This window comes from Solanum dulcamara, chromosome 4 (genome assembly GCF_947179165.1).
Source record: "Solanum dulcamara chromosome 4, daSolDulc1.2, whole genome shotgun sequence".
NCBI classification, from domain to species: Eukaryota; Viridiplantae; Streptophyta; class Magnoliopsida; order Solanales; family Solanaceae; genus Solanum; species Solanum dulcamara.
Window position 1 is genome coordinate 72,349,175 of NC_077240.1, and position 10,885 is coordinate 72,360,059.

Here is a 10,885-nt window from a genome sequence, read left to right on the forward strand (position 1 = left end):
TTCTCATACTACCATCTTTTTTCTTGAAAAACAACACTGGAGCACCCCAAGGGGAAGCACTAAGACGAATGAAACCCTTGTCAAGAAGCTCCTGAATTTGAGCCTTAACCTCTCTCAACTTTGTCGGAGCCATATGGTAGAGAGGAATGAAAATTGGATGGGTACTAGGCTTTAGGTCAATGCAGAAATCTATATCTCGGTCAGGAGGCATATCAGGCAAGCTTGAAGGAAAAACTTTCAGAAATTCACACACTACTAGAATAGACTCAATAGTAGGAGAATCTACCTCTACCTTTTGTATATGGCCCAAGTAAGCCAAACAATCCCGCCCCACTATTTTTCTAGCCTGGCAAAAGGATATGACCTTAGCTGGCTTAGGCTTGTACACCCCTTTCCACTTTAACCTTTCCCTCTCCGTGATCTCTAGAGCCACAGTTTTTGCATTGCAATTAAGTAAAGCAAAGTTGAGGGACAACCAAATCATGCCTAAGATCACATCAAAATCTGTCATGTCTAAAATCACTAGGTCAACCCAAGTCTAGTATCCCATAAACACAACAAAACAAGCACGATACACATGGGTGACTATGACTAACTCTCCAATAGGGGTAGAAACATGAAAAGGGGTATCCAATATATCACACAGTGCATCAAAACTCAAGGCATATTGCACAGACACATAAGAATAAGTGGAACCTGAATCAAATAAAACAATAGCCATCTGGTCACAAATAAGAATAGTACATGTGATAACTGCGTTAGATGCCTCTGCCTCAGTCTTATTCAGAAAAGCATAAAATTGAGCCCGGTCATTCTAACCGGCTACCTTCCTACTTGGCTAGGCTGCTCTTCGACCCGCACTACCATTATCTCGCCCCCACAGCCTCTCGAATTGCCTCATCGCCTAACCTATAGACGTCCTCTACCATTATTCTCTCCAGGTGTTGGGACCACTACTCTAGCTTGTTGGGGGATGAAAATTGTCCCCAGGGGTGTGGCACTCTCTCCATGTATGGCCCGACTCTCCAAAATTAAAACAACCACGATCAAAGGATGGACGACTACCTAGGAATGATGTTTCCTGACCCTCATGGGCTAGATGTTGCTGTCGAGTACCTGAAAAACTGCCACTAGAAGCGGGCAGTGCTGACTAAATTGGCCTATTGCAATCACCGCTCTGCCTGACCCTCTAAAATATAATCCCTGGAATTTACCTGTACTCATGGGCTTCTTAGTCAAAGCTTTGACTTGCCCATCTTTCTTCACACCTTTCACCTTCTTAACAAAGTCTGTGAGTTCTTTGAAACTCCTGCCATACAAAGTCATATGGACAAAAAGTACCTACAACTCGGGGTTCAACCCCTTCACGAACAACCTGATCCTCTCCTTCTATGTAGTGACCAGCTGAGTAGCGTACTTGGACATGCATGGAACTTGGCCTCATAAGCTATCACTGATAAACCTCCCTACTCAGGGGCCATAAACTCATCCTTCTTTCCGTCCTTTAGTGTACGGGGCATATATCTTTCTAGGAACAGAGCATAGAATTTAACTCAAGTGAGTGGGGGCAACAAAGATGAACAACACTCTGCATAAGCCTTCCACCACTGCTTGGCCTCACCCTGTAGCTGAAAAGTCACAAACTCCACTCCATGCTGATGCACTATACCTTGTGGAACCTCTTATAGAAATTAAGAATAAATTCATAGGCATCTTCATTTTTAGTACCATGGAAGACTGAAGGTTTGATTTTGAGGAACTTGGTGAGCATGTCATGCTCTATATCAATCATCACAAGACCTATTAGTGGCCTGAAAATGCATTTGTACCTACTACCTCATCTGCTAACTGAGCTACAACAACAAACGGGCGAGTAACAAGAGCAGGTGATGCAGACATGGTGGGGATGGTGCTAGTGCCAGCCAGCCCACTCAGGAAGACTATGATCTTTTGAGCTAATATTAGATCTAGAGGGGGAATACCAACAGCCCCAGTTTGGGCGTTCTCCTCCTATTAAACCTACACGTGTTCTTCTCCAGCTTTTTCCTCTCCCTCAAACTCATTCTAGAGAGTAGGAGGGGCCTCATCTACCAGCACTTCCTCAATAGGGATCTCAATTCTGGCAGGTGCTGCTCTGCCTTTGCCCCTACCTTGCCTTCCTCTTCCTCTACCACGCTCTTGAATGGCTGGCTCTTCTTTTGGCTCCACTGAAGCTACGGGTCTGACACCGTTATAGCGAGTGTTTATCATCTACGGACAAGAGAGTGAAGGAGGTTAGATACCAATTTGGATCACCATATACCAATTGGAATCAAGTTATAGCATGAAGAAAAGAAGACAATGAAACTTTTACTAAAATCATATAGCCTTTCGAAGAAAAGTATAGACATATCCGTACCGTTCCGCAAAACTCAACTAGACTCGTTTGGCACGATGAGATCAACAAAACTAGGCTTTGATACCAACTTTGTTACGACTCTGACCCATCGTGACTGATACCCACTCTAACTCTCTGGTGGGAGTACCATTCTAACTTTCCAACAACAATAATTGCAGTTTATACACAAGCTTAAAGACATGGAAGTAGGTTTAAATCAAAGATAAATGTTGAGTTTCCATAAACTCAAAAACCAACTAACTAGTTATCAACCTAAATTATGAGGAAGTAAACACACCCTAGGAACTGAAAGTCATCGTACTAAAACTCTAAAACTAATAAGTCTAGAACAGGAGTACAACTCCAAATAGAAACCAGTAACAAATAAATCATTGTCTGAACATCTAAGTCTTGAAAAAGAAAAGAACTATAAATAACGATAGAGTCCACGATAGCTTGAAGGAACAGCTCACCCTTGAACTCGAAAACACAATCACTCCTCTAGATGAGTTCTTTCCACAGCCGGCTGAATATGCCCTATACTCAACAAAAGGCAGAGCAAGAGCAGTATTAGTACACAAAAATAACGGTGTACTGGTAGGATCACGTGGTTAGCCAGTAAGCAGTTCATAGACAAGTAAACTCAACACAATAGACATATACATATCCAGAATAAGTCAACTAATCTCAAGTTCAACCATATTCATCAATATCACAATTCTATGTCTTCCACATGATATAACTTCATACAAAGGTCCTCTCAAGGGACCTATAAATAATCAACTTTGTGTCGGAACATGACACTCGATTCAAATCTATGTCGGAACCTGACACCCAATTCAAATATATGTCGAAATGTGATACCCAATCCAAAGATACCACAATTATAAATATATTCAGTATTTAAAACATTTATATCACCAAGAACATGTTCATCATAAAAATTGATCAACAAATGATCATTTCACACATAATCTAGCATGTTTCCCTATTCATATACACACATGCATATCATGAAGCAATTTAACAAGTATATGAGATACATATGGAAAACTAGATCATCACCTACCTCAAATTCATTCTTCAATAACCTTACAATGCAAGAGCCTTCCCTTTTCGGGTTTGTTCTTCTCTTTTTGGTCTAGAAAACAATAAATACATATAATGGATTAACACAATGGACTAACTATCATGATATAATACAATTCACATCCTAGACCAAACCAATGATCCTAACCTCACCCTAGGGCTATTTTCCACCGTAGGTTTTCAGTTCAAACCCTCCCCCAATGATTACCCACCTTACTTTCTAGGTTCTAGGAATCAAAGTATGAATTTAGGGAGTAAAATCCTTACTTTAAGCGTGGAAACTTGATAGAATTCTCCCTAGGTCGCCTCTTAAAGTCCAAGAAATTGGTTTTGCAGAAAAAGACTATTTTTGGACTTTGTCACGATTTAAGTCGCGACTGTCCCACTCTGGCGGCCCCGCTCTGGTAGGATATGCAGAAATAGTGAACTCGGAGTTTGTGCTCCAAGCCCCCATTTCACAACACACTCCCTTTCAAAGACGTATTAAAATATACCCTTCACAGCAACTTCGAATTCGGGAGTTTTACTCTCCCGAATGCGATTCTATGAAGTTGTAAATGCTTCATATCATCCTAGCTATCAACCTATCCAATGAAATTTGAGGTTTGACCTCCCATCATTCATATGATTACCTAGAATTCATCCAAGTTTGGCCTAGACTATATTTTTTTAAAGTTACTACCCGGATTTTTCTGGCTCGAAATCCATCCCCATTGGCCTATTCCTAACGACGAGGACAAGTTGTTACAGAAAGTTGAAAAGAGAAGTTTCTTGTAATTACTTAAAGTGTTTTGTTTTAGCATATTTACTATTACTTTCACATTTTCTGTTTTAAATTGGGTGGTAAGGATTGTGCTCGCACGACCCAGTGAATTGGATCATGATAAACTGGTCCTTTAGATAAATAACTTAAGACATTTTGAAGAAGTTGTTCCACATAAACTTGGATACTAATCAATAAGAGATTAAAAATCTTACTCAATTTGCTCACTCACATAAATAACCCTAATATATATATCTATACTCTTATAAAAAGCATGAAACTCCAACAAAAATTAATTTGGATAAAATTTTAGAAAAAATTGACTAAATGACATATTAAAAAGTATATACTACTAGTCCTAACAGAACTTTTTAAATTTCAATACCTAGCAGTAGAAATCTAACAATACACAACAAATATTAAAGCTACATTTTTTATATAAAAAAAGAAAAAAACAGAACTTAAAAATAATAAATAATAGTGCAATTAATAGAGAAAATATTCATTCCATAATTAAAGGTATTGTAACTAAAAGAATATTGGAATTCCTTGATTATCTCTCAATTTTTTTGTTTTGTGGTTCTTATCTACCTAATCTGAATTTCTATTTCTTTCTTTTCTTTTTTTGCTCTGCACCATTTTTGTTGTTATTGTTTCAACATGAAAAAATAGTTTGCATTCAATATTAATTCAACACAAAGGTTGATGTGATTCAACATGTTTGCTTCAATGCTTTTAAATATTTTTGTGTCATTTTTTTTCTTTTTTTGGTAACGTTTTTTTCTTTTGGATACTATAGGTTTGTTTGCCTGATTTTATAATTTTTGGTGCCTTTTTTTTGTTAATTATTTTTCTTTTCTAATGAATATTGATTTTTTTCGCAATGTTTCTTTCCATGTTGACATTAATTTCTTTGTTCAAAATAGGTAAATATTGATTACACACATTACAGTGGCTTGATTAATGTTCTGTCGGCTCAATTTGATGTAGACACTACTATTTACGCTTGGTTAATGTAATCAGTTTAAATGAAAGGGTTATGTATATTTTTTTGTCTCACATAAATGTATATTAATTGATTTTGTGTAGTAGTTCGTACAATAATTTTTTTATATAAAAAGAAATTATAAATTTTGATCTATATTATTCAAATGTAGAATAACGTTGTACTATATTAATTTAGGTAAATTTAAATGAATATGCTATATGATTTTGAATTATTTTGTGGTTTCACAAGTTAATTAATCAAGTATGATATTGGTATGAATTGTGATATCGAACAAATGTTCATAAACTGTTTAAAATCAATATTTTTTTCATAATTACTTGTGTATATAATTGGTTTATAAACTGATTTTTATTGTTCAAATTTTTTAAACTGATCTATTGTATTAGTTTGGTATGCTATGTGGTTTTTAAAAATAATATTTTCAACTGTTTTATATTGATATATATTCAGGTTTCAAGAAATGTATAAATTTGGTTATGTTGTATAATTATGGGATAATTTGTGGTTTAGTGTCAATCTCCTATTTTGGTTCTTTCTTTATCCTTTTATTTGTTAATTCTTTTTTTAAAAAAATTATTAGGTAGTTGAGATTCTACGGACGAAATTTACTACTTAAAAATTGATAACTTTTTAGTTTTTTATTAAAATTCAAAAATTATTTTTTGAAAAAATAAGTATATTTATTTCTGAAATCTTTTTTGTTTTTGAAATATGTATTTTCTTGTAATATTTTTTAGATGAATAATTTTTTGTATGAATATGCATAAATTGACAATGAATTTCTAATTGAAAATACTACATAATTTACAATTAGCAAGTTATATATACAAATTTTATAAATTAAAATTTTTAAAAAATTGTTAAAATAAATCAAATTTGCTAGTTTGTATATAATTTTTATACTGAATGAAATGAATATATCTTGTTCAATATAGATTCACAAGTGTCATGTATTGTATGGAATGTAGGATTTTTAGGATTACTTTAATTAATACTATTGAAACCAGTTTATATATCAACATACAATTTTTTTTTATAACAGATTAACATCAATTTAGATGACGGATCATTAAAATATTTGAAACGCGTAAATAAAGTAGATGGAAGGAGCAAATTAACTTTATATAAACTTACTAATGTATATCAACTTTTATACACTTTCTAAACACTTATTAAAATTATGAGAGTACACAAATTTGTTGGAGAATCAAACTTCATTCCTATTTCATAAACAGTAAATGCTTATACTTACTAATGAATATCAATTTTTATACATTTTCTAAACATTAATAAAAAATATAACAGACCGCAAGTTTGTTGGAACAACAAATTTCATAACTATTTCACACAATAAATTTTTTATACATACCAAACTAAGTTTACTAATTGATACCAACTTTTATACGTTTTCTAAACACCAATATTATTACAAATTAATATCTAGATTTGACTACTAAAGATTTTGTACACAAAAAATATAATTGCATAACTAATGTGAATATAAAAATACAAAATGCATACCATATTCATATCAATTTATTTTGTGTGTATAATTTATATTCAATTAGTATATAAATAAAATTTCTGTGTGTAACTAATATGAAATATTAATGCAAATTTCATATCAAACTCATACAATATATTGTCACGATCCGATTTCTTAGGTCATGATGACACCTACTATAACCCACCAGTAGGTAAGCCAACCCATCAACCCGAAGCTTCAAGTAATGGGTTTGAGGGCAAACAATAAACAAGAGTGGTGAATTATAAAGATAAGCAGAAACCAAAACATGATATAAACAACTAAAGATTCCTCCCAGAACCTGGAAGTCATAAGTACAGAGCCGCTACAATATAAATGACGAGTATAAGTCCCAAAAGTAGATCGGAAGTATATATAACAACTGGCTAGTCTCAAAAGGAAAAAGACGGGCCATCCATATTGAAGGAGACTGAAATGATCCAAACACGCCAATTGCTCACGCTAGTCTCCGAAGTTGACTACAACAGGCTTGATTTATCCACGGTGGTAGCTGGTGCTCGGTCTTGTATCATGAAAGTAGATGCGGGGTATAGTATGAGTACCAAGACAACAAGTACCTAGTAGATATCATAGACTGACTAACCAGAAAAGGCAAAAACAATATGATAAAGAGGAATAAGCCTTAATAGGAGTCAACATAAGCCTCACAAGGAAAAAGTGTACTACTATGAGAACTACAGCTAACTATACTCAACTGGACCCCCATAAACCCAGCTGGGACACTCGTGCGCAAGTTAAATAAAAAACGGATGAACCCCCACAATCTCGCCGAGTATACAGAATAGCTACAACTACCAAGGCTAGGAAACAAGAATATGCGATGTCAGGAAGCGAATAACTGTATCATTTCCAAATCCAAAAATTTTCAAAAGTCAATGAATAAGGGGTGCCTTAGGGGTCGAGGCCAGGACTGGGATCCAGATGCTTGTCCGAATGTCCAACATGGCTAAGGCCAGGACTGGTACCCGAATGCTCACCATAATACATAAGTGCGGGATGCTCACTATAACACATCGATATGATCGAGGCTAGGACTGGGTACCCGAATGCTCCTCAATAATTTAGAATGGAGATCAGGACTGGGTACCCGGATGCTCACAGATAATTTATCCCATGGTTGTGAATATATCCTTTCCAACTAAACAACAATAGTACCGAAAATCTTTTCCCCAACAACAATACCGCCATAACTTGAACCGGAGCCAAAGTCAACGATCACTAAATCTATTGTTTCTGATGCATCATGAAAGTCACGATTATACTGAGTTATGGATGAGGGTATTTTTAAGAGCGACGCCTAACTAAGGCCAAACTACCAGACACTAGCCCGCTACACCATTCTACAAGGATCTAAGTCCACCGGAGCGACGCCGGGGCATCTAAAGCAAATTTACATCCTATACTAAGGCCAACATACTCCACAGTATAAACAACATGCTCATTCAAACCTCCTTATAATACTAACAAATAACGACAAGACACACATGCTTCTAAATACTCGAAAAATCCGATAACAAGCCTAAAACATGAATTCTAACACCTGAGATATACAATTAAACTAACCAACAAAAATTCCAACTATTTCAACATGCTTTCACACATTCTATCTCAATCTAAAGAAAGGTAAATCATACCCTACCTGTAGGCTAAACACGCGAGCTTCAAATTACTGTGCTAGAGATTTTCCCTTTTGAACGGCCTCAGAACGCTGCCACGCTGTCAAAAATAGAACCACGACGTCGATACGATTATTTAGACACTAATTTAATAATTTTTAGAAACGGACCAATTTCGAGGTCTAAAATGGGAATTGTGGGATCCGCATCTGGAATTTTGAATTTGACCCTAAAAATAGGTTCTAAACATTATAACATAATTCGGCGTGGAAAACTACGTGGGACGAGCATGAAATCAAAACTCATAAATTTTAGCTAAAAGACCCAAAAATTGCAGCATCAAGATCAACTAATTTCGAAGAAACGAGACCCTTCCAACCCAAAAAAATTATACTACGATGATTCTTTCGAAAACTCCCACAGTTTAGACTCAAAAATCATTCAAATCAAAGTTCATATGATCAAGTTATAATTCACCAAAAATCAACAAAAAGTAGCTCTGGAAACAACTAAATCAATGACTAAATACATATTTTTACCTCAAACAAAGCTTCCCCTAGTATTTCCGATCTCACCACGAGATTTATCACAAAATTCTCTTAAATTTAGACCCTTGAATCACCAAAATCGGATTTATATAGTCCAAGAAATAACTTTTCAAAGTTCTTCAAAAAATCATTCCGAAATTGGACACTGCTACAAATAAAATCAAGATTTTTACCTGAATCGAATGCTCCAAATCAGTTTTAAAGCTCTCAAATGCGTTCTCCTCGAAAAATCTCACAGGTTTTCTTTTTGAATCACCAAATTTGAAACTCTATAACTTAAGTAATGGGGTTTTAAAATTGAGACCAAACCCAAAAAACATCTTGTTGCTGCAACAGATTTTGGAAAAGTTCAAAATATCTGACGGGGTGCTCGAGATTCATTAGGAACCCGATAAAAATATATCAAATATGCTATCCCACTAAATTTGATATTCCAGACTCAATGGCGTATTCAAAATTTCCATATGAGATCATTTTAATAAAAGTGGGTCCCACACCCAAGTGTTATTTTAGGCTAAATTTCACAATGGGTCTCGAGATTAGACCGGAAGCCTTGGAAAGCGAACGAAGGATCTTTCTATACCAAAATCAATATTTTAGAACTAACCGCTTTGTCAGAATTTTCATCCGAGCGCGTTTTTTAAGAATGTTAACCAAAGTCAATCATAGGTTAACTTTCAAAGTCAAAAGCGTCAAATGGTCCTAAACTCTTATCGATTACCTCAATAGTCATTAAAGCAATGCTACTAGCCTAATTCGGCCATTTTGGAGCTGATGGAACCATCAGAATTTGAATTTGAGGTCTCCTTGATCCAAAACATGAAAAGTCACAACTAAAACAACTTAGACTTTCAAAATACCAAAATAGTTTTGAGGCTTCTAAAAATTCAACCAACATTTTTTATTCACCAAAAATCATCTCCCGAACCCAATGGAGTCATCGGAACTCCATTCCGAGGAACAGAACTCTAAAAGTTGACCAAAGTCAAATCTTAACTTAAAATTTCTCAAATTCTCAACTCAAGGCCTCAAATCTTCGTTATAACTCCAAAACTAATTTCGTAAAGTCTCCTAAGCCAATCTTGACATTTTGGAGCTGCTGGAATTAATGGAATTCCATTCTGAGACCTATAGCTTCGATTGACCCCAAATACCACTTTTTAATACATAAAGCTAATGAAAACTCAAAATTTCTAAAGACTTAACTTTTCACAGCATTTTCTAAAAATAAACACTCGGTACCAATCAGAAACGACTCGGGAAAACTAAAGGAAGGGGTAAAATGGTCATTTTACAAAAATTCCAAAAATGACCTTGAGGGTCATTACAACATCCACTACTAAAAGAATTTTCATCCGCAAAAGTAGGGACAAGGGTATACCTGGATGGCCTAATATACTGGGGAACTGCTCCCGCATCTCCTACTCGGTCTCTCATATAGCCTTCTTGACCAGACGATGGCACCACTAGACCTTAATCACAGGGATGGACTTAGAACGAAGGTGGCGAACATCTCTAGCTAGAATATCAACCGGCTCCTCAACAAAAGTCAGGCGATCATCCAACTCAACAGAGTCATACTGAAGCACGTGAGACTCATCTAGAGTGTACTGGTGCAACATAGAAATATGAAAAATAGGGTGTATAGCTGAAAATGCTAGTGGCAAAGCCAACTCATAAGTAACCTCTCCAACTCTCCTCATAATCTCAAAGGGTCCGATATACCTGGGGCTAAGCTTATTCGGCCTGCCGAATCTCATCACGCTCTTCAAGGAAGACACCCGCAAGAACACCCGATCTCCCATCTTAAAGCGCAAGGGCCGACGCCTGCGATCAGCATAACTCTGGTTCCTACTTTGAGCATTACTCAGTCTATCCTGAATAAATAAGACTCTGGCTATGGCATCCCGAAGTAAATCGGTACTGTACGGCCCAAG